The sequence below is a fragment of the Thermobia domestica genome, chromosome 6, assembly GCF_964235325.1.
Source record: "Thermobia domestica chromosome 6, izTheDome1.hap1.1, whole genome shotgun sequence".
NCBI classification, from domain to species: domain Eukaryota; kingdom Metazoa; phylum Arthropoda; class Insecta; order Zygentoma; family Lepismatidae; genus Thermobia; species Thermobia domestica.
Genome location: NC_137459.1, coordinates 306,784,116 through 306,811,267, shown reverse-complemented (window position 1 = coordinate 306,811,267; position 27,152 = coordinate 306,784,116).

The window sequence follows — 27,152 nt, the reverse complement described above, 5'->3', positions numbered from 1 at the left end:
AATTGTGCCGTAGTACCCTAGTCCCACGTACATATAATGTAACTCTTTATTTCCTTATATTTCATAACCATGAGGCATAACGAATTGTAGTATTTATGTATAAAGCATAAATGTGAACATAGATGGCAGCAGATTTGAGCGTACTTATTTCGCGAAAGAATACAGTATTGTTGCACATATTTTAATATAAACTTAAAGTTGAACTTACAGTATAAACTTCATTTGAACGTAGTGTTTAAAGTGTAAACATTTTTCTGCGTTTGTATATAAAAACGTAGAAATTTCAAGTACTCGCGGCTAACATAGCAAGATATTGGGTATTAGTAGGAAGCAACGGCCCATTGCTTGACATATGCATTTATAAAGACCTTGTCGCGAGCATTGAAGGAGCCTCCCTTAGCTCAGCCTAATAAGGAGCGCATCCGAATTCAAGCGGCTACCAAAGCTTATTGTGAGCAAACGAAAACTGAATATGCCACAGGAGTAGTAAAAAATGAAAGGCCCATAAAGGTAGTTGTCTGTAAACTGCCTATTGACACCGAATTAGATGACCTGAAGGAAGAACTTACACGATTAGGCTTCAAACCAATAAGTGTCCACCAAATGTCTCGCAAAAGCAAGACTGATAATAAGAAAATAATGATGCCACTGTTCTTGGTAGCTTTGGAGAGAACTGCAGCTGTTAAAGAAATATATGCAATTAATAACTTGCTGTACTACAAGGTCCAGATCGAACCCTATAAGCCTCCTTCAGTGCTGCAATGTTACAGGTGCCAACGCTTGGGGCATTCTCAAGATACCTGCCAAGCTCACCCGAGGTGTCTCAAATGTGGACAACTGCATTTCACACAGTCTTGCAGTAAACCAGACACATCAACACCCGCCGCTTGTGCAAATTGTCAGGGGGATCACCCGGCAAATTACCGTGGTTGCCCGGTATTTAAGTCTTACTCTGAAGCACTAAAATTACCGGCACAGCAGCCGAAGAAACACCCAGAAACACTCAAGAAAAATTTACAAGAACCAACGACAGAGAAAACTTCCATTCCCACTTCTGTTAATAACCAGCCAATGACTACAGATAATGATCCTGAAGCTCCCATTTCTTCCAACATCGAGACAACTTCTGCACTCAATCAAGGGAACTCTAAAGAAGATCTGGACTTAAAGTCCGTTCTTTCATTTCTCAAGGAATTACCTTTCCGTAAAATAATAACTCATATTAAACGTGGGATTACACGATTCCGACAAGCAGTCGATTCAGCTTCTAAGGCTGCAGTTGTAATAGAAACAATAGCGGAAGTGGTTGACGATGGCTGCTTCTAAATCCAAGGTTCTCCATCACTCCCTTATTCTTGCTACGTGGAATGCAGATGGTCTCGAAGGGCAGAAACACCTACTTATTAGATTTCTCATCCAACATAAAGTTGATATTATGTTTGTACAAGAAACGCATTTTACTGCTCGAATCATTAGCTGGCGCTTACCTAACTACATTGTGTACAGACAGGATAGAGTGGATAGACAGAAAGGAGGATTATTACTTATCATCAAAAAGTCATTCCCAGTCAAGTTGATTACAATACCACCCCTACTAACTTTGGAGGCCCTTGCTGTTGAGCTAATAACTCCAGGCGTTCCACTAATATTGGTCACTGGGTACAGGTCCCCATCCACACAACTAGAGCCCACAGACTTTGATATCATAGCTAGCTTAGGACCAAAAGTCATCTTGGCTGGAGATCTTAATGCTAAGCATGGCGAATGGCACTCAATTAAACCTAACAACGCAGGGGACGCCTTACACCAATATATCCTAACGTCTAATTTCATTATCAGTGCTCCACGAGACCCAACTTATCATCCAAAATTCGGTGGTCAACCCGATGTTCTTGATGTCGCTATTTGCAAAGATGTATCCTTTACTGTACATCCCTATATCATCTCGGATTTAGACTCTGATCATGATCCTGTCATTTTCCACGTTTCACACCGCAGCCTCGCACATACCAGCCCTCTCATCAAAACAACAGAAACTGATTGGGATGTATTTAAACAGGAATTAAACAATATGATCGATCTACGAGATAGACCAGCCACTATTGAGGACATCGAACAAGCAGTTTCTCACGTCACCTTAGCACTTCGTACTGCAGAGGCAGCGAGCACCACCATCAAAATCTCTTCAACCCAAACCGGTCAATGCGACAGTTTTCATCTACAACTGTATATCCATCTAAAACGCTGGGCTAGGCGTCGATGGCAGCACACACTACATCCAGCATATAAGACACTATGGAACAAACTGCGCGCAAAGCTCAAGATACTGAGTATGCGACAAAACCAACAATACTGGGAAGACACTTTTCGAAATGTTACAGTAAATGATCGCAAAATCTGGACGTACTCCAAAGCATTCCAACGTACTACAAACGCTTCAAAAGCTAGAGTCATACAAGGACCCCAAGGACTGACTCAAGACCCTCAGTCGCAAGCGGATATTTTCACCGACTCTTTGGAAAAGCAGTTCCAGCCCAACAGAGCTATTCTCGATCCTTATTTCCAACAGCACATTCGAACCACCTTATATACCATAAGTAAACAAAACCCTACACATGATATCACTTTAGTAACACCTCGGGAAATAGAAAGACATATCAAACGTCTGCCGGCAAGGACAGCATCTGGGCCTGATGTGATTCGAACTGAGATACTGAAACACCCAACAAGGAAATTACTGGTCTTCTTAACTTATTTATTTAATGCCATCCTTCAATTATGCTACTTCCCAAAGACCTGGAAGGAAGCTCGTATCATTACCATACAAAACCTGGAAAAAATCCGCTGCTCCCGGAAAACTATAGGCCGATCAGTCTTTTGTCACACTTAAGTAAATTATTTGAGCGTGTGTTACTCTGGAGGCTAAGACAGCATGTAGTCAATAACGATCTCATACCATCCCATCAGTTTGGGTTTCGTGCACAACATAGTACTACTACGCAACTCGTACGCGTAGTAGATCACTTAACAGTGGCTTTCAACAGAAAACAACACACCCTTGGAGTATATCTGGATGTCTCAAAAGCATTTGACAAAGTCTGGTTAGCAGGGCTATTATATAAACTATACACCCAGGGTCTTCCAGATCGTCTACTGCATTTACTTCGTTCTTACCTCATTGGCAGAGAATTTCATGTGTCTGTTGACGGTGTCAATTCCTCCTCTAGGACTATCAAAGCAGGTGTTCCACAGGGCGCTGTACTTTCACCTCTTTTATATACTCTGTATACAGCAGATCTTCCGAATCTACCACATTGCTTTCTCGCAACGTATGCCGATGATACTGCCTTTTTTACGACCAGTAGCTCTCTTGTACAATGCTACATCTATATGCAAAGACAACTAACAAGTTTTCAGGAATGGGCAAGACGTTGGAGGATTAAAGTTAACACAGACAAAAGTTGTGCTGTCATCCACACCGACGACGCATCCGCGTCCCTCGATACCTTATCTATGAGAACGCACATATTCCTCACGCCACCCACGCCAAATACTTGGGAGTGACCTTAGACCGTGGGCTATCTTTCGCCGCACATATCAGCAACATCAAGCAAAGAGCTTTACGAAAAATCTCAGCGTTATATCCCATCTTCTGCTGCAGTTCCATTTCTCATGAAGTCCGCGTTCACATACTTAAGATGATAGTTCTGTCCACCCTCACATATGCATGCCCTGCTTGGCAACACGCTTCATACAGTCTCCTTCGAACACTTGAAAGTGTGCAAACTAGAGCTGGTCGTATAATCACTGGTCACGACAGATATACCCGAATCAAACAAATTCTGGAAGATTTGGAACTTTCTACTGTTAGAGAACTACTGCGACATCTCCACAGTAAGTTCTGGCGTACTTTACCCCGACACATTAATCCAGCAATCGCTAACATCGGCACCGAATTCGCTCTACGAAATGTCTATCGCACGCCACGCATTTAATATCTTTCCAGCGATCGCACTGATATCATCATCTGCTACTCTGCGACAGTTGCCGATGTAGTCTACCACGCCTAACAAAACAATAGTACTACCCAACAAACCACCTGCACATGTTGCATATATCTTTTATACCATCTAACTCATGGAGTCAGGGGCTTCGGCCCGATACTCTACTCAAAACTTGAAAATTACCGTGACCGTCACCGTGACCGTTGCTTGAGGTACTTCAAACCTAACTCCTCTTGTAGTTGGTTACTGTATTAAGCAGTGAACAAGTATTGCAGACATACTTGGGAGGACAGTACAGATACTCTACATAGGAGACTGACAGAAGATTCTCATCTTCTGGAGGGTTATACTCTAATTTTTGAAGGTCATTGTGGTATTCATATCCTGACCAATTCTTGCTGCTCTCCGTGGATCGTACCATACATCGGAACTTGCTGCTCTTTACTCGTATAAACCCTAACTTATGCGGTGCATATTCTTAATCGCATCATGCATAAGCTACCGGGATTAGTTCAAGGACCTACACCTAAACCAGTGGCGGATGCCAGACGAGATCTCCGAAGTAATCGGCGTAGTCGACAGCTCTCGGAGGGTAGTTTAGAGTCTGTTTAGAAGAGATCTCGCTCTCGTTCTCCTACCTTCATCAAACGTCCAGAAGATCCAGAACCGATGCAGACTACCGCATCCAATCGTACTACGTCCACTGCTGCTATGCAACAGTCATATGCAGCCACACTTGCACGACCGAAACTTTACTCATTTCTTCTAACCAATTTCGATCCTAAATACGGTAATACTCGTCACATATTTAATCAAATCATTAAATACCTACCACGAGCCAGTATTCACCAAATTGTTTTCACCAGGGGTGGTGTTATTATTAAGTCTGAAGATGAAAATTTCGGTACAACACTTCGTAATAAAGCGAGTTATGAATTTTTCAGTAAAGCTGCCCAGTTATCTAAACTGCCGGATAGAGTCAAACAAAATCCTCCACCTCCCAGAACTCCTATGATGTCAGTAGTCATTCGAGGTGTCTTACCGGAAATAACTGATGAGGAAGTGCTTGAAGAATTAAAAGCTGAGGGAATTGAAGTTTCAAAATGTATCCGAATTAAAAACAATAACGGCGCAACATATATGGTACGAGTTTTGACCACTTCTCAATCAGCCATTGATATTCTGTTGCAAGAGGGCGCATTTATATACAAAAAGCGTCACAGAGTAGAACCATCTCGTACCAATCACCCTCTGCCAATTCGGTGTGAACGGTGCCAAGTTTATAATCAACATATAACTGCAAAATGTCCAAATGTTGCGAAATGCGGATATTGTATTGGCACTCACGAAACCAAAGAATGTCCAAATACGGGAAAGGCCCCGCACTGTTTTACTTGTTCCAGTGACACACATCCGACCTATAGCTATAAATGTAAAGCTAAACCAGCAGCAAATCCAGAACACCCTGAGATGACTGTCCCACTACGGACTACAGACTCAACAGTACCAGTGTCACAATCCATTACAACTCCATTAATTGTTGAAAACTTTCTCCGTTACATTACGCTTATCCTTCAAAATATATTTCCTTTCCAACGCCAACTTATTCTGGATCACGTTATTGCAGCAGCCTCAGCTATCTTTCAAGTTAATCTGTATGCTACATATTCTGGGCCCTATGTTCATTTCCACATTGTACCGAGAGACACCGCAGTCTAAGTTCATAATGTTTTATGCGATTATGGCTCTTGCACTTCTTTTCATGAACATTCGCTCCCTACCGTCACATCGCATACTGTTTGAGCAATTACTACTTGAGGAGAATATAGACATCTTTCTTCTGAATGAAACAGCGTCAAACCAACTCCATATATTCGTTTTCCTCGATATAACTTTCTTCGCTGTGATTATCCAGACCACAATGCAAGAGCTCAAGGCGGCGCTGCAATCGGAATACGTAATAAAATCACTCATAGAAACTACTCTATTGCACTGCATTATCAGTTACCAGAGCACCTAGTGACAGCAGTTTACCTTCCAAATCTTGCACTAACAGTGGCTACAATCTACGTTCGTCCCGACAACGTCATTCCTCTTGCATTTTTCACTTACTTGTTTCATCAATTTAGACATCTCATAATATTAGCCGACATTAATATTCATAGTCGCTCTGTACGAGATCAAGAACAGTTTCACGATCATATATCACTTAATTTGCATGGACATGTTTATCAATTACCTAGACATACGCGACCAAGCAGTCAGACGACACCTGATGTTGTTATTAGTACTGTTACAATTGTTGATAAATGCATCATACAGATTCTGGATTGTATTGGCAGCGACCACCTTCCAATAAAAGTGACTGTTAACCATAAAAGACAACAATCAGAACCAGTTTTAAGAACTATCAAGCTGTACGACAAAGCGAACTGGGATCAATATCGCTCTGATATAGATGTCGCTCTTGCTCCTTTAGAACCACCTACTACTGAATCAGAGCTTGAAGGTACCGTACAAAGCATTGTAGAGGCTATAAGAAATAGCGCTGACCAACATATACCTCAGTATCGAGGTAAAACATATCAGCCAATGTTACCTCCTCAATATTTGGCTCTCGTGCGCAAATCTCGCTATTACTTTCGAGAATACGAAAAAACACGAAACCAGGAATACCTAACGCAAGCTCGTAGGTGGCAAAGAACGGTGCATAATTATATTGTTGCACACAAGCGGATTAGCTGGAGCAAAACCTGTAATCAACTGAACACCGAGTCACATCCAACGAAATATTGGAAAAAAAAATTCACCTTCTAACTGGGCAAAAAGTAAATTCATCTTATCCCCTTATACAGAATGATCAACCTTTACATACGGACAATGAGAAAGCAGATGCTTTCGCCGGCCATCTCCAATCTGTCTTTACACCTCCTACCTGTATTCACCGCAGCAGTCCCAAAGTTTCCGAAGAAACAATAAACCAGCTATTACAGCCTTCCATCCATCACAGGTTAGACAGCAATAATCCTTTAACTCAGATAATCACTTCTGGAGATATTCTATCCGTCATTAAACGGAAACGTAGCACTGCCCCCGGCTTTGACCAAATATCGTACAGACTTCTGAAAGAATGTTCGGCCAACTTTTTCATTTTTCTGGCTACAATATATACATTTATACTTCGAACAGGTTACTATCCTTCCGATTGGAAGGTATCCAAAATCTGTATGTTTTTGAAACCGAACAAACCAGCACATTCTGTGCAATCATATCGTCCCATCCAACTAACGTCCACACTTGGGAAAGTCTTTGAAAAAATACTGGTCCTACGTTTACACCCCTATATCACTGATCATCAACTTTTACCCCTTCATCAGGCTGGATTTAGACCCTATTACAGTATAAATGATCAGTTACTTCGCCTAACCACCATCATAACCAACCACTACAATAAATCTCTTCCGTCTTGTCTCATACTGATGGACCTTGAAAAGCCATTCGATTGGATTTGGCACTACGGATTATTTTATAAATTGCTTAAATTGAGTCTTCCTCTCTCATACCTCAGAGTTATTTATTCGTTCATACTTAACCGTATTGCCTATGTCAGCGTCAAAAACTCTCTATCCCATCCAGTATTTCCACACACAGGGGTGCCGCAAGGTTCTAGTTTATCGCCTCTTTTGTACATCTTGTATGCTTCAGATTTGCCATCTCCAGCGCCGAATACTTATCTGTTCCAATATGCTGACGATACAGCCTTTCTAACACTAGGCAAAACAATACAACATATTAACGTACACTTGCAGACTACGATTACAGCTTTTCTGCAATGGTGTCGTAAATGGCGACTATCAGTAAACGAAGACAAAACTCAGACACTAATTATTCTACCAACAAAGTGTCGTAGTAAAGTTAGGCGTAATCCTAATTTATTAATAATAAGAGTCGGCGATCATCTTCTTCACCCCTCTAAAACTGTTACATACTTAGGTATCATCTTTGATGATAAGTTGCGATGGACACCTCAGTTACAAAAAATTGTTACGAAGGCTAAAAACAGATTACAACTTCTTCGTCGCCTTGTTGGTCAGAACTGGGGACTGAACTCTAAATTACTGCTTAACACTTACAAAGCATTCATGAGGAGTGTCCTTACTTTTGGTCACGTAGCTTGGTGTTCAGCCCCACAAAAATTCTACAACAGACTTGAGATTCTAGAGCGACACGCCATTCGTTTAGCAAATCGGATCAAACTTCCTTATCACAATACTGACCTATATGATAAAATTGACTTTCCTCCGCTCGTTAACCACATTGCCAACTTGCGTGAGAAATTTATAGCCAAGAATCTCCAGAATCGTAAGGATATATTTCTTGATACAATATTTACAGACTTACAGCAAGAATCCGCATATAAATACTGTTATACACCACTCAGCGTCCTGGTTACAATATATCTCCGCAATATTCCAGCAGATCATCATCACACAGCATTCTTTCGTCACCAACTTATCCAGCAGCACATTCCTCATCTTTTCCCATCATAGCACTGTTTCTCCACACCACTAATAAGGGCTATCCATGTGTCTTTCATCGGTCCTGAGCCGCCCCAGGACAGAAGATTAATATGCATTTGTCCGTTCTAACATCCATCTACTGTGTTGTAACGTCCAGCGCACCTCACTCATCACCATTCATTTATCATAAATTTGTACTATAATCTCTTTCAACAGTACCTTCTATACATTTCACAAAATTTTATTCTGCTTTACTTCTACTATCACTTTTTTTGCACTTATGTTATTTTTCTGCACTCGCACCTTTGTTTACTAGTTTCATACTTTGTTTAATATTGTTTTGTTTAATAACATTTTGTTTTCATATTTCGTTTTGTTTATGATATTGATATATAAAATTAATCTTTTTTGATATAATCTTTGTATTTTGATTTTGTTAATGACTAAAATAAATATTTCTTTCACAGCTCCTTGACCGACCATAATATGAATAAAGAATAATTGATGATCTCAAACCCCAGGCCAAGAGAGAGGGCGAAACCCTCTAGTGGCAGATTATATACAACTAATGTTTATTCAAATTCCCCAAAAATAAAGTTTGTTCCACTCATAATAAGATGCCCTCATACTTCCGTATTCAGAAATAAAGTGTTAGCTCCAACCACTACCCTCTAAAAAAAAAAAACGTTGCTTGACCTACCTGCATTTCCTTCAATTCAATCATTCAAATTAATGCACTTACCCGAAAAAAGGGCACAACCCTTTAACCGGGATGACGGACAAAAAAAAAAAAAAAACCGTTGCTTGTGGCATTCTATTCGATCATCATTTAACATGGAAACCGCATCTCAATCACGTCAAAACTAAAGCTTAGAACCGCCTCAACCTACTGAAACGGCTAACAGGTACAACCTGGGGTCTTTCATCACATATAATTCTCAACACATACAAGGCCTTCCTCCGCCCAGTTCTTACTTACGGGTTTCCAGCTTGGGTTTTCACTTCTTCCTCATACTACCAGAAATTAGCCATTTTTGAAAGACATGCCTTCCGCATCGCCTTCCGGATTTCTCTTCCCAGTCCAACTCGTGATCTGTATTCTTTAATATCATTTCCTATCCTTAGCTACCATCTCGAAACTCTCCGCTTAAAATTCATTACTCAACGCTACACACATCACCATCCTCTATTATTTGAAACTATGCATCATCTTGCGCTTCACTCATCTCCTGCACGATATTATCATACTCCACTTCACCTTCTCTTTGCTTTATATTGTTACATAGTACCTCCAGACCATCTCGATCAACAGATTCTCGAAGACCATCGTTTGCATATACATCTACCGCATATCTTCCCATCATACGCACAGTGACTTCATTTCACTAACAGGGTTCACCATGTCTCCATTCGCCTAGAGCAGCCCCTAGGCAGAAGATAACTGCATTCGTCTTTCTAACAATTCTTTGTCTTGTTGTGGCGTCAAGTGCACCTCATCTCATCTCTCATTTTCATCATGCCTTCCAAATACCGCTTATCTATCACTTCACTTTATAATTGTTGTCTGATTTCTCAAACTTGCTATAATCTGTGTTGTTCTTTATCATTTTACTATATTATGAATTATAGGTACTGTAGTATTCTATACGTATGTGTCGCATATTATATGTAGTATCTATTATCAAGTCTAAACTATGCTTAATGTTCCAGTTTGGCTGCAAATATGTTTATGATCGCAAAAGATCATATTGCCCTTCCAATAATATGTTAAATAATAAAGTTAAATAATAAATAATAGCCCATAGCCCAACCACCAATACCTTATTCCTCTAATGCTTCTCTCAACTCCCTTCCCTAAAAGAGGGTGTAGCCCTCTTAAAGGATGCTAGCCTCTGGCTAGCCTTAAAAAAATAAAAAAAATAAAAAAACCGTTGCTTGTCACAATAAAACCGTTACAATTACGTTTATTATAATGCTTTGTGCAAGCAGAGGGGAGACGTGGGTGTTTTCACGGTTGTGTATTTGCTGCAATATTTTGGAAGGTGAGGTGGTGAGAAAAATAATATAGCATAGATTTAGTCAGACGGTCGAAATATACGGATTTCTTACTGCTTTGTTTTATCTAAATTCGCTTATCGCAAGCTTTCATATGGCTTGTTTGGCGTGTCTTTTGCTTGCATTTTGCTTAATAAGGCCTGTCATTGATGAGTTTCGCTTAAACTTGGCTTGCGTTTGGGATAATTTGACTTGTGTTCTACTTGTGAAGACAAGATTGCCGCAAGCCTAGCCATGATGTAACTAACTAGCTTGCCACAAGTTTGCAGCAAGCTAATTGGCTTTCATCCTAGTCAATTTAAACTTGCTGCAAGTTTGCCCAAACTTGTTGGTGCAGATCAATTTAGCTTGCCGCAAGCTCTAGGATGCAAGCCAATTAGCTTGATGCAAGCTTGTGGCAAGCTAGTTATATATATATATATATATATATATATATATATATATATGTGTGTGTGTGTGTGTGTGTGTGTGTGTGTGTGTATTTTAATATGTTTATTAATAAAAATAACCTTAAATTCAAAATTTTCCGTCACTAAGAAATTAAGTAAGTACAATAAACATACACTATGTGATCAAAAGTATCCGGACACCCGGCTGAAAATGACTTACATGTTCCTGGCGCCCTCCATCGTTACTGCTGGAATTCAATATGGTGTTGGCCCACCCTTAGCCGTGATGACAGTTTCCACTCTCCAGGCATACTTTCAATCAGGTGCTGGAAGGTTTCTTGGGGAATGCCAGCCCATTCTTCACGGAGTGCTGAACTGAGGAAAGGTATCGATGTAGGTTGGTGAGGCCTGGCACAGTCGGCGTTCCAAAATATCCCAAAGGTGTTCTATAGGATTCAAGTCAGGACTCTGTGCAGGCCAGTCCATCACAGGGATGTTGTGGTTGTGTAACCACTCCGCCACAGGCCATGCTGTATGAACAAGTGCTCGATCGTTTAAAAGATGCAATCGCCACCCCCGAATTGCTCTTCAACAGTGGGAAGCAAGAAGGCGCTTAAAACATCAATGTAGGCCTGCGCTGTGAGAATGGAACGCAAAACAACAAGGGGTGCAAGCCTCCTCCAAGAAAACCACGACCACACAATAACATCATCACCTCCGAACTTTACTGTTGGCACTACACATGCTGACAGATGACGTTTACCGGGCATTCGCCATACCCACACCATGTCATCGGATGGCCACATTGTGTACCGTGATTCGTCACTCCACACAACGTTTTTCCACTGTTCAATCGTCCAATGTTTACATTACACCAGCCATACACTGACGTATTTTTCCGCCGTAGCCATAAAATTTCATGCGCTAGTCTTGTTAGCAGCTGTCAATACGTTAGTGTACGGGACCTGGCGTACGTTTAGGTACCGAATTTTTATACGCTGGAAAAGTCTGGATGCTTTTAACTTCGAGCGTAAATACGGCGCGTAAAAACGGCTCAGATGAAAGGGTTTTCGAGCAGCAGGTGGTATCTTGCCCTTTACACGGCCTTCTCCCTCGTCTGGTCTTATTGTTTTCAGAAGAGAAAACCTGTTCTTGTGTTGTCCTCGCGAATCGTTGCTGAGGTTTGCTGGTAGACTCACCAGAAATCATCATTCCAATCTAGTTTCAGTCTTTCTATACAATACATGATTTCGGCTAAATTAATATTTTCTATTGCACAAAACGAGACCTTATTTCCTAATTAAAATTCATAATTAATTTTCAGTGCATAGAGAAAAAGGTATTTAAATCCAATACTTCAGAATCAGAATTCTCAAATGATGAGAGCTCCTCCGTGGTTATATGGTCAGCGTTAGTTTTTCCGGCGCAGGACATCCTGTTCAATTCTCGGCAGAAGCTCACGCAGTTTGAATCTCACTTCTCATATAGTCTCGCTGTCTAAGAGGTCGCTCAAGTCAAATCCAATCCAATCGAACATGATGTCTTTCGACTACGAATTTAACATTAAATTTAATATATGACAATTAGGCCCAAGATACTTCAACAAGATACTATCTCGATATCTGCCTGATAAAACAGAAAAAAATTGCGTTTGACTATCGAAATTCGCTGTTTTTCTTTTCTTTCTTTCTTTTTTCTTTTTTTTTTTTTTTTTTTTTTTGCTATTTCGACCACCTGCTGATTGTTATTTTAAGTACCTTCTCAATTTTACAAGAACTTGTAACAAAATAGGTTCAGAAAATCATTTTTTTTCACGTGATCTTAACATTACTTGTGAAAAAGAAAATGTGATAAACCACAATACATAGGATAGTGTTTCTTTCTTTGTGAATTATTTCAAACCTCAGATTGTACCTATATTTAAATTTAATAGACCTAATAATCCTATTTCGCCATTAGTGCTTACATACTAAGTCTAAATAGCACAATCATTGTACCGCTCGTTTTAGTGTGCTTGCTTTTCAGTCTTAAAAGTTCAAGTTCAATCCAGGGTACCAGCTATGTTCAATATTGTTCAACATTTTATTATATCTCGTCATGATGGGGACTATGCCAACACTTATTTGAAAAGCTTATGTAGACTCAAAACAGAACATACCTAACGCCAAAATTGAAGTGACACCCATTTGCAGGAAATAGGATTACACTCATAATAGTTCATGTTAACTCGTAGTATGCCATTAAAGCATTTCTCAACATTTGTGGTGTGGTTACTATCAATTCTCCCCAGATAAACGTTAACTTAAGGTCTATTATCACAAAATATTAAATAACAGTGAATATCTGACACTTAAATAATTTGTTTCATGAACAACTCAATCATTTTACTGAGCTCCTCTGTGACTAAACGGTTAGCATACGTGTCTTTGGCGTGGGAGAGCCGGGTTTGCTTCCCGGTGGGAGTTCATGTGGTTCGGATTCCACGTTAATCAGTAGGTCTCGTCTCATATAGCCTCGTTGGTGAAAGGGACGTTAAACTCAAAATCAACTCAACTTCAATCGTTTTACTATCTTTATAAGTAGCATGTCCATCCTGTCAGGAGAATTTATATAATAATTGACTTAATAGTGTACTATTTTTCTTCTTACTTAATAGTGTATTATTTTAGTGTCATTTTTACTACTAGAGCTTCGAAATTAATTGATATTTAATTGTTTTCAGTTTCGTATAAAATACAAGTTTGTTTACATTTTTCTTTTTACTTTCTGCTTAATTCCTTATAACTACGCTTTCTTACAGTGAAATATGCCTTATGTAATGAATATAAGAACTATGAGTATTAAAAACATACAATACGACGGACTCTTTACACTGAGAGAAATGAACATTTAAAATAAAACAAATCTGTTTATTTTCTGAACCAGTAAATGGAAACTCTTCCGACTTAGATTGCTTCAAATCATTGGTTCATAAGTTGTGAATCAAATGTAATAATAATAATAATAATAATAATAATAATAATAATAATAATAATAATAATAACAATAATAATAATAATAATAATAAATTTAAACGAACGAATGGATTTGGTTCAAAGTGTCTTTAATGAGTTAACAGTTTAAACTTCTTTTGAAAAAATCTAAACTAAGATTGGGTAGCTCTCAGTCAATTTTAATAAGAAGTTGGGTGTTTGTACCAACATGTAAAATTTAAACAAACCAGTCGTTCAGAATAGTTTAACTTTGTTTGAAAATAACCTAATCTGAGTTGAATTGGAGAATAGAGAGTTGTGAATAGCTAATGTTTGAACGGAATTTGACTACTATAAGTTCGAAGTTAAATAAATTAAGGTCTATATTATGGTAAAGTTTCGTGATAATATGCCAAATATCATAGCTACGCCAAATTCATCTGTAGCTACAATAATTTGTAACAACCCCACATTTTATTATTTGCAATCATGTTCCCATATAACATACACGTGCAAACATTTTTCTTTTAGACAAATTTAATATTTAGTATACTAAATAACTGTAATAATTTTAATAAAGTGTTAAATTTATCTTACTTTCCGTAATCAATTGTAGTTGCGCAAAAACACAGATGTATTCGTTTGTAATGGAAAGTATCAGTGACGGCAATTGGGTATGAATACTAGAAAGGGGGACAAAACACTACTAATAGTAAGGGGGCATGTAATTAGGCTATAGTGTAAAGCCAAAAAAGTGGGAGCAGCAATTACCTCCACGCCCCTAATCGCCGATGGACAGCAAACTTGTTAATAATATTCCCAATTTAAGTGAATTTTAAGAAATTGTTGAGGAATAACTTTAGTAGTATTTAATTAGATCTATACGGTTTTATTTGAATTACTTCACTTCAGATCTACAATTAGTTTCATTATATTTTCATTAACTGTTAATCATCAAACGATGCGTTCAAATGTAGAATACTCACTAATAGTCATTACATTGGCCAACAACTTAAATTAATTTGTTTACAATGAAATAAATGACTTTAAAAAAAACACCAAATTTGTTATATTTAATTTGAACATGTTGTTTGATCCAGTCATTAGAATCAATCTTTTTTTTTAATTTAAAAGTTGGTTTCATCGATTAAAAGTGTCTGCTTACTGTATCACAAGGTTTTCAGTAGACCCTACATTGAAATCTGTAATTTTCTTATATCTTATACATTAACATTAGAGGAGGACAGAGGGCGTATTGTGAAATTATACACTGAGAAAAATGTATGTGGCGTACGTAAAAACGTAGGTTACATGTGTAAATCATGTAGTTTTAGGACTTAACGTACAGCAAATGTATAACTGAAAAAAGTACATTTTATACATACTTTCCGCATACATGTTTCGAATAAACGTATTTTCTGTACGAACGAAAGAACTGTATATAGGTGGTCAGGATCTCACATACAGATATACGCATGTAGCATACAACTGGTGTATGTAACATACGTATACGTATGTTATATATTTAAGACTGTTAGATGTCATACATCCTGCAACGGAATGATGTAACATCTAAGCGGGGAAAGTCTGTAGCATATGGATAACGTATGTTCCGTGCAGATTTCTGTAGTAAATATAATGATTCTGTATATTTGTACAATATACCGCTGTCCGAATAACGGACTTTTCTCAGTGTATTAATTAATAAGAATTTGCGTCCGGTGAAGGGGAATATTAAAAGTTCGAAAAATTTTCTATATATATATATATATATATATATATATATATATATATATATATATATATATATATATTTACAACAATGAGGAATATCACAGTCGAATCGATAAGTGTTAGTAGACAATACAAATGTTTAGAAGGTGGATGAAAAATGTTTTTTTTTTTTTTTTTTTTTTTTACGAATAAAAGAAACAGCTGTTGTCGTTAGCTACGTTGAATTTTTATTATGCTGCTTGCACAGACTACTGCAACAGCCAAAAGTGATCATTCTCTATTATTTTACAAATAAAAGCTGTTTTCAAGGGGCTTATTTTGGACTTTTTGTTAAACTTATAAAACTGTCTTTGCTGTACACAAATCCACTTTGAGAACAATTATGAAAATTTATAACTATTTATGTATCGTACTATATATAAGAAATGAAATTTTAATACGTTAGAAATTATGTGATTTAAAAAATGTTCGAAATGGGTAACAGCATCAGTTTCCAGTAATAATTGTAAACTTTTGTAATTTTATGATATAAAGAAGATTTTAATTTTGATTGTTTTACGGTAAAAAATATTTTGTGAAATGTAACGGAAGCTATGAAGGGATCTTCTTTGGGAATTTCTTAATATTGATCGATGGAGGTAAATACAGTGAAACCTCTCAATAACGGACACCAATGGGACATGAATTTTTGTCCGTTACTGAGAGGTGTCCGTTACAGAGAGGTTACAGTAATTTAATTTCTCGCAACGGTAATTGTATGGAGTAATATACAGTAGATATATTATGTATGAGCGTAAATACGTAAAATTCAATATGAAAATACTCTATTTAGTACGTATTTGAATTACTGGAAGGGATGAAGGAGAAACTAATTTATGTTAAATAGTATTATTGCTGGGTGATTTGTTAATATATGAAAAGGCAAGTTATTTGGAGTGCATATGTTTGTTGACTGAGCCCCAATCGCAAAGAATATCCTCTCAGAGAAAGTTGCTTTACTAAGAATGTAAGAGAGGAAACATTGTTCGTTGAAAATGTTATTGTAAAACAAACAACGTTTGTTTTGTTATCTATGAAATCGTCGGAAGGATGCAAGGTCCAGAGCAAAAAGGACTAAATTTGTTAGGGAAGGGAAGATCTTTCGTATAGAATTCTTGGCCATACGACTGACCCTGCATGAGTGTTATAGCTTATTGAAGGTTTTCTAGAATTTCCCCCAGAAAGCAATTTATTGAGGGCAGAATAAAAGAATTTGAAGTTCAGCTTGAAGGTGTTCTGTTTGATGGTTCACCGGTCTAGACTTATGATAGATACTCTTGTGGGGAAAATACTTTTGTCTCCTGTAATATGCCGCAGAATCGACAAAAATTCCTGTCCGTTATGAAGAGGTTATTGAAAAGTTTGGGGGAAAAAAGGTCTGTCCGCGTCCGTATCTGAGAGTGTCCGTAAAAGGGAGGGTTTTGTTCAATAAGAGAACATATATTTTTGCCGGGACAAAAAAATCTGTCCGTATTATAGAGGTGTCCGTTAAGGGAGGTTTCACTGTAATATGTTTAATGTTTGTACTTGAAATCCAAAATGTAGTTTGGTACTACATACACTACGTGATCAAAAGTATCCGGACACCCCCCAAAACATACGTTTTTCATATTAGGTACATTGTGCTGCCACCTACTGCCAGGTACTCATTATCAGCGACCTCAGTAGTCATTAGACATCGTGAGAAAGCAAAATGGAGCGCTCCGCGGGACTCACGGACTTCGAACGTGGTCAAGTGATTGGGTATCACTTGTGTCAGAAGTCTGTACGCGAGATTTCCACACTCCTAAACATCCCTAGCTCCACTGTGTCTGATTTGATAGTGGAGTACAAACGTGAAGGGACACGTACAGCACAAAAGCGTACAAGCCGACCTCGTCTGTTGACTGACAGAGACCGTCGACAGTTGAAGAGAGTTGAAGAGAGAATGGACACACATCTATCTAGACCACCACACAGGAATTCCAAACTGCATCAGGATCCACTCCAAGTACTATGAGAGTTAGGCGTGAGGTGAGAAAAAACTTGGATTTCATGGTCGAGTGCCTGCTCATAAGACACACATCATGCAGGTAAATATCTCGCTTGGTGTAAGGAGAGTAAACATTGGACGATTGAACAGTGGAAAAACGTTGTGCGGAGTGACGAATCACGATACACAACGTGGCGATCCGATGGCAGGGTGTGGGTATGGCTAATGCCCAGTAAACGTCATCTGTCAGCACGTGTAGTGCCAACAGTAAAATTCGGAGGTGATTATGTTATTGTGTGGTCGTGTTTTTCTTGGAGGGGGCTTGCACCCCTTGTTGTTTTGCGTGGCACTCTCACAGCGCAGACCTACATTGATGTTTTAAGCACCTTCTTGCTTCCCACTGTTGAAGAGCAATTCGGGGATGGCTATTGCATCTTTCAACACGATCGAGCACCTGTTCATACTGCATGACCTATTGCGGAGTGGTTACACAACCACAACATCCCTGTGATGGAATGGCCTGCACAGAGTACTGACTTGAATCCTATAGAACACCTTTGGGATGTTTTGGAACGTCGACTGTGCCAGGCCTCACCAACCTACAACGATACCTCTCCTCAGTTCAGCACTCCCTGAAGAATGGGCTACCATTCCCCAAGAAACCTTCCAGCACTGATTCCGGGTGTCCGGATACTTTTGATCACATAGTGTATGTTTAAAATTATAGTACTTACTTAATTTCTTAATGACTGACAATTCTGAATTTAAGGTTACTTATATTAATAAAAATATTAAAATACACACACGCACACACACTCATATATATAATGTGTGTGTGTATTTTTTATGTATGTAGATAAATAAAAAAATATCACACAACTAGATACGTAAGCACAAAAAAGAATCCTGGCGATACAAGTAGTTAATGGAGAAATGATCCCAATAAATTTCTTTAAATTGGAAGCATTTCATTTGTCAACGAAATAAAAAAAAAAAAACACTGGTAGTGATCAGTCTTTGAAAAAGACGAAATTCGTCGAGTAAAGTTCTGACCAATTAAGCCCCTTTTCTACAACTGTTTCAAATTCAAGGACGTTATTATTCTTCTAGTTTACCTTCATTTTTAATATTCCCGCGCAAACAACAACTTGTGTGTGGCTTCACTCCTTTCATTTTTCATACCTTTATTCTCACCGTCGTGATTAAAACGATTGGGTAGAAAAACGTGATTAACTAACCAAACTCATCATCATCAAAATGCCGAATACGTACGTATTTAAGACTGTGACCGTTTCTGATTTTGAAAACGCTCTTGTTTACACTGTAAGTCATTACTTGGCAGTATGTATGTCACATCGTCATTAAGAAATCTTATATAATAGTTTTTTTCTTTTTTTTTTAAAAAAAAAGTAATAAGTAAAAACTTGTTCTAACTCTTATTGAAACATTTGGATTGCGGGCGTAGCGAGCAAGAAAATTTTTAACAAATCTATTTTCATTTCCAATACTTTCCTTTCTTCTTGCTTCTTCGGCACCCTCTTGCTATCAGCTCCCGGGGCAACCGCCCCGCTGGCACCCCAACTTAGCTACGACTCTGATGAGAACTATTCTAAATATAAAGCAATCTATTCTACAGTTGCTAAATGGATAAGGGATAACACAAACACTTATATATTTAAAAATTAGTTGTATTTAAGGAAAAGTATTTTTTATCTTAGAAAGATATTTTAACTTCCAAAACTTCTTATTATGAGCAAATGTACTATCTAGTGTACTGTAGCATGGCGCATTAATATCGTCACTGTTAGAACAAATGCTATGCTTCAAAGATTGTGAAAGGAAACAGGAGAGTGAATTAGTTGCCGCATTTCATATTAGTAAAGTACAACAATACAATTGATATTGTTTTCATTTGGTTATGTTATATCCCAGATTAAGTGTTAATTCGTTTTCTACCTATAAAATTTTAATTATTCTAGATATTCTTTGTAACTTTTAAATAGCTTGTCAAGTCACACTTCGAAATTAAAACTTCGTTTGTTTGTACTTGGAGACGGTTGACCCTTTCATTAAGGACTAGATTCTACAAGAGCAGCAGATGTGCTGAGCATATATTACCCAATAGCAGTGCGCTAATTAGGTTGTGTATATTTGAAGGGGGATAAAATAGTTCCTAACAGGAGATAGTTGGTTGCTTTGTGAGGGACCAATGTTTCAATTTGGAAGGGATTAAAACAAAATAGAAGGAAATTCCGCCCCGGGATTCGCACCCTGCCCAGGGACGGCATTAAGGATGGGCGGGGGTGGGCGACCGCCCACCCGATGAATGGCCTTGCCCACCCATCCGCCCACCCCAACAGAAGTAAAATGATGAAGGTGACATCCTGTACTTCAAAAGCAATAGGTATTACTATTGATTGTAATGTAATAGGTTCTAGGACCCTGTTTAACTCTGCAATAAACAACGATTATATTTACAAACATAATTCCAGATACAGCTGAACGCCAATTTACACTGGAATAAGCAGTCTTCACCCTAAAAGGGAACATTTCCACTCATTTGAGAAAATTGAACCACTTACACGTCATTATGGATGTGATGCCGATAGTGTAGAGGTGGAAATGAAACTTCTCCCGAAAGTTTTGAAACGTTATGAGAAGGAAGAGCAATGCAAAATTACCTCCGTTTCTCAGTTTACTGAAGTGATGGATCGTTTTAAAATTGCTTTTCATGAAATTCACAAATTAGCCGTAATTGCTGTCACTATTCCTGTATCTAGTTCACCATGTGAACGTTTTTTCTCGTGTCTTAGATGTGTTAAAACATATCTACACTCTGTAAAGAAAAAATAGCGACACCTCAATTCTCAAGGTAACTGATACAGAAAACCATAGTTGCAACCCGCTAGAAAAGAAATAGAAGGAAACAAACAGTGGGATACTTCATTTGCGTTATATGTGAAACTTGTGGTGTACAACGGCGCTTGCTATTTTTTATGTAGCAGTAATATTCTCTTCAGATGGCAGTGAGAGCACCTCGCAAATTATTGTAGGAAGAATTCAGCTTTGAATATGAGATGTGTAGGTCCAGGTAAATAGTATTTTGTGATTGTTCTTTGGTTTCTCAATGTTTGGACAGTGTCAAGTGGCAGTATTCTTGTCGTGCAGCGCTGTTTTTGTTTAATATTGTTGATATATATACATGGACTGTAAACAAATAAGGTGGGTAAGAAATGTGATTTGTCGCCATGTGAACAAGGCATAATTCTAACTTTGCTCAGCTACGGTAAATCTCGAAGGGAGATGGGTGGAATACTCAAAATCCACCACTTGACGACAGGAAGAGTAATTCACAAGCAAAGACAGCATACCAATCGTCCCTTCGTCAACAATGTGATACAGAAAAGAAAGCATCAACCACAGCAGATGGCCAAATAAAATCAATAGCATTGCACAATGAAGGAATGAGTTCCCGACAACTCGCTTCTCTAATTCGAGATGACCTGGGAAATGCAGTTACTCGTACAGCTGTATTGTCTTTACTGTATGAAGAGGATATTACGAAGAAGAAACTCGTAAGAACCTGAAACTGACAAAATCAGAGGGCATCAACACGTAGGTGTGGGAGCCGATATGCAACTTGAACTTAAGGCAACTGTAAACACGTCAATTTCTCCACCAAAAAAAAGTTTAGAAGAGTGGCAAACGATTATAGTGTGAAGTTGTGGATACGCACGAGCATGGAACTTGACAAGGATTGCATTTAAGAGTTGCAAATATTCACTCACTGAGTGATGGTGTGGCTTTGCTTCACCGCTAAAGGTATCAAAACGATTGATATATGTGAAGGGTCAGTTGATGTAGGAAAATATCTTCAAATTCTGACACGTAAAGTTTTTACAACAGTTAAAGATTACTTTTGTGAAGCAAATATGGACTATTTCGTTTCCCAGGACGATAATGCTTCATGTCACCGAGCGAAAATGATTAATACGTGGTTCAGGAATATAAGTATTCAGAGACTCATGCGGCATCCAAACTCACTTGACATGAATCCAATCGAAAATGTGTGAACCAATATGAGCAGAAGATTGGATAGACAATTATCTCGAGTAGAATGGAAATCACGGAACAGGTATTCCGGGTGTGATTCCACAAAATCGACGCTGGAGTTTGCAATAACCTTGTTACCAACATGCCTGGATGATTCGCTACATTGCAGAAAGCCCCTGTTGGACATACAAAATACTAGTTTGCTGTATTGTACTTCCTGATGTTGGTACACAATATATCTTACCCTTAATATATTATTATTATTATTATTATTATTATTATTATTATTATTATTATTATTATTATTATTATTATTTTGTCTACCCTTGTTGACCTTTCTTATTTTTATGTGTAACTCTTTCTACAAACGATCTGGTACAAAATACACACAGCTACTTACACATGCATATAAATTAATTATATTAATCTCAATAACCTAAATAGTGGCCCCGAGTAGCGTAGTCGCTATCGCTCTCGCGTTTGGTGTGAGCGGTCCTGGGTTCGATTCCCGGTGGAGACACTCGGTCGAAAAATTGTAAAAATAAAAATCTTTTTCAGGCCAGCCACCCTGAATGAGGTTTTCCTCATTCACATCAGGCAAATGCCGGGGTGGTACCTAACTTATAGGTCCCAGGCCGCTTCCTTCCTTCCCCAATCCTTTCTTCCTTCCCTCTCCCCGGATAGTGTGATCCCTGAGGGACATCATCCCTCAAACGTGACGGGATAAATGGCCTTAGATCCGAAAGCCCAGAAATCTAAATCCCCCCTCAATAACCCAAATCTCTGGCGCAAGTATTAAGGATGAACTGCTCATTGAGAATATGCATTGTAATGTCACCAGGAATTCATGTAAAAAATAGTTTGGTTAATGTATTTTGTGAAAACCATATCCGAGAAAGTGTCTTTACAGAGTGTAAGAAATCGTATGACAAACTGTCGCCTAAGCGATCTTTGTTTCCTTTCAGTAGAAAGAAAACTTGTAATGAATATTACCGTAGAGAACGTGGTAAAATTATTCGATGTTGGACATAACAATCAACGCAATGTACTCCATTAAAGTGCAGGTATAAAAGTTTATTGTAAGCTTGTTCGTATCATGTGATCAGCCCTTCACAGGCCCGTAGCCAGCCCGGTGAAAGTTAGGGGGACCCGATCCAAAAATATTATAGTTCATCACCACATTATAATTCATTTGCAAACCTGTGAAAATTTTAGAAGGGACAATAAAAAATTGGGGGAGCGGCCCCCCTCGACCCTCCTGGATACGGGCCTGGCCCTTCATAGTTTAAAATACATTGTTGTTTCTCTGGACCATGATGAAGTTTTGTTAATTGCTATTTACTTCTTTATCCAATTTATAATTGTTTTATTTTTTTTCAACTTGAGTTTCAATTTCAAAGATTTCTGTGTAAGGTATGTTCAAACAATTATGCTGTCGAATTCCCCTATTCTTTTAGTAACATAAATCTTTGCTGTTGCATATAGAGATCACGTCAAAAAATCTAATGTGCACAAATTAAGGATATACGAGAGAAAATATAAATGATTTATATTTTTTCTCTTGCTTCTTTGTAATAAATGCTTCAAAGATAAAAATGTTTGCAATAGCTTATTTTATTCTTGTTTTACTTTACTTACTTATTGTGTATTTTATGATAATCACGAAAGGTAGAGTATTATCTGTTAGTCTGTGTTGTTTGAACCTTCTTTATTTCTATGCATTCATGTGCATTCTTGGAGGGAGAGAAGGTAAAGCTGTCTTGAACTTCATCGACTACACAGTACGCACCGTTATTATTGTTTAAAAAACTGGAAGTATAGGTAGTGTGTCTGCTACGCGGAATTCGGTAGGCCGAGCATATAGCCACGAACTCCCGCAGCCCATCCTAAATTCTGCATTCCTTCAGTCCCACCAGGCGAATGCCAGAATTGTACCTTCTATAAGGCTAAGACAGCTGTTTTCCACATCCTTGTCCCTCCCCTATTTCGGTCTGAGCCTTAGCTAACTAAAGAGTTTGAAGATTGAAACTTAATTATTGTCAAAAAAATGTCTACATTGCCCAGTTCTTATTTTCCTTGTCTGCCCACCCAGCAACTAGGTCCGCCTTTTTCCGCCCACCCCATCAAACGTTTCTGGCGCCGTTCCTGACCCTGCCCTAAAGGCATGAGTGGCACAAGCTGGATGGTAGGCCCTAGTTCCATGAGATATGTTACACCACAGAGAGTAGATTTATTTATTTATTTATTCCAGAAATCTAACAAATTTAGTGAGAAAATTTATTAAATTGAATTACTGCTTTTGCAAAATCATGGATTTAGCTTGTTTTTCATTCATTCATTCTTTCTTTTTTTAAAAAATCTGTCTGATTTAACTTTGTTAAAACATTCTATGGGAATTTTCACATTTCGATACTATGAAAGGAAATAAAGTACTCCTACATTGAATATCACTTGCTAGTCCCAAGCACGTAGCCAAGGGGGGGGTCCAGGGGGACCGGACCCCCCTTCCTTCGAGACCACAAATGAAAAAATAAGGAAGGACGAAACAAAATGAAATGAGAAAAAGAAGGATCAGCGTTAAAAAAACTATAGAAAGCTTTTGTTACTTTTTCTTATGTGGAGATTTGTATTACTTGCAATACGTGGTGGTGAGGTGAGCATAATATCCTGGAAGAGCCAGGGAATTTGAAATTTCTAGAAATGTTACTTAATTCTCAGAATTTCTGCTACTAGGCAGGAAGATTTCAAGCTTCCGAAAACATACTGCCGTTGTGTAACAGCGTGGACATTTTTTATCATAATTTTTCGTCATCGCATCCTTGCAGTGTCAAACATGATATTTCAAAAACAATTTTCTACTGCTCCTTTACCTGTCATTTGGAACAGACACTAGTTGACGGAATAATAAAAACAAAAATTTATATGGAAAGAAAGTTCTGTTAACATTTGATTCAACAGACAAAGGAACGCAGATATTGTAAAATATTTTACAATACATTATTATGTTCTTTTATAATAGTGAATATGTACTTTTTATAATAGTTGAGGTCATAATGAAAGGAAAATTGCTATATTTGAATAAACAGAGGGAGAACGTAAATACATTATAAAATCTTTTTCAATAAGTTTTATTATTATTATTATTTTACTCGGGATTTCTTCATAGTTTGTTCTTAAAATACTTACCAACATATCCTTTTTTTATTGTCCTAACAAACCAATATATGTTGATAGTAAAGTAGTTTAGACTGATTGAGCTCTTGGGTCTTCTGAATTTCTTGTCACTTCCTCCCCCCCCCCCCCGGTACGAAATCCTGGCTAAACGAACCAATATGGTTCCAGTAAAATAGTTTTCAATGGTTGAGTCCTTGATGTGATGACCACAGTATTTCATGATTCGGATCCCCCCCCCCTTCACGAAATCCTGGCTACGTGCCTGCTAGTTCAAATGTTTCTATTGTTTTGTTCTTTCTTTTTATTTGTTTCCTTAATAGCATAATGTTTATAAGACCTGCACTTAAAACATAAATCTGTCCTGTTCAAACAACTTGAGCAAACTGGAAAACGACCGTGTGCTGAAACAACAGGCAAAAGGAAGAGCGAAAACTGACCGCTTCTCTTTCTTCTTCTTTTACACGCCTATTTTTACGCTAGGTGTATGGGCCAACTTACGGACCGAAATTTACGACATCATTTTACGGACCGAAAATGCGCGCTGAAAATACGATAGTGTATGTTGGCCTTGAGCCGTTTTTACGCGCCGTATTTACGCTCGAAGTTAAAAGCATCCAGACTTTTCCAGCGTATAAAAATCTGTTACGTAAACGTACGCCAAGTCCCATAGACTAAAGGACAACATACACAACGTATTTTCAGCGCGCATTTTCGGTCCGTAAAATGATGTCGTAAATTTCGGTCCGTAAGTTGGTCCATACACCTAGCGTAAAAATAGGCGCGTAAAAGAAGAAGAAAAAGAAGTGGTCATTTTTTGCTCTTCCTCTTGCCTGTTGTTTGAGCACATGGTCGTTTTCCAGTTTACTCAAGTTGCTTGAACAAGATGGATCTATTTGAGGCCATGGTTTAAAGTGCAGGTGCTATAAACATTGTGTTGTTAAGTAAAAGAATAAAAAGAAAGCATAGAAGAAACAGACTGGGAGCCACGCCGAAGAGGATTAAAAATTTACATTTATCTATATTACGTCCAAGCAGCTCAATCCATTTGGCCTATTTTTGGTACAATCTTAGATCATTGTACTTACTGATCTGAGATCACTAAATATTTATATAAATCGTACTTCGAAGGAGGAGGACACAGGACAGGGAAAAAGTTATATTCAATTTTTACGATGTAGATTGCAAACATTTAAATTTCTAAACAGACACAATGTTGATTTAATACAATCTGAACGAGCTTGATGTGTGGTTTCCTCTTACCTTCCGAAATAAGCCTATTGTTTGGAACTGCAGTTTACATAGAATAAGGGAGTAAAGGAGTGTTCCGATAGTTGAATAATTGATTGATTTTTTATTATACAATGTTTTAGGCTGTTGACTTTGGTCGTTAAAAAGTGGGCTACTGAATGATAAATTCAATTTAAAGAAAATATGATTTATTAATGGTTGCAGCTTTCTTTTTTTTTCTTACAAAACTAACGAAGAATATAGTAGTAACAAATAGAATAAATTATCCCCTCACGGGATACCAATTTTTACTACCTTATCCACAGCTCAAAAATAGACCAGAAAGAAAAAAACAAGACTTATACAACTCTCTCCAGCCCCATTCTTTAGAAATAGTTTTATCCTTGTTACCTCGGCTTTTGTAAGTTGAAGGGATCCTCCCCGCTGCTTCCACCTACCTTTTTTTATTTCAAAGTTTATCTTGCCATTTAGTTTTTATCTAGTTGTTAAAAATCATTTAAATATTTATTTATTGAAAGGTTGGGTGTTAGCGGACTTAGGTAATTTCATCGCCGGAATTTTCGACACCGGTAATTTTGTCACCAAAATATCAGCATGTTGGTTATTTCGTCACCGGAAATTTCGACATAGTAATTTCGTCACTTGCAATTTTGTCACAAAAATATTAGCATGCAGGAAATTTTTTCATGGTGATTTTTTCGCCTTTGTTGAACTAAGTAGAGACAAAGTAAACGACCGAAACAGCTGACCTTATCTTAATCAAAGTTGGAAAACGATTCAGTTGGTGTTCGACTCTGGAAAAACAAAATTTCGGATACTCGAAGCAAGAACAAACAGCAATAAAATAACATACTCAGTTTCAGCAAATGTTAAAAGCACAGGCAAAATGGGCCAGTAATGGATTTATATATCACTATTTACAAATATTAAGTGTTGGCAATATTAAAATTTCAGAACAGAAAATTAGCAAACAAAATATAACTTGTATTAAT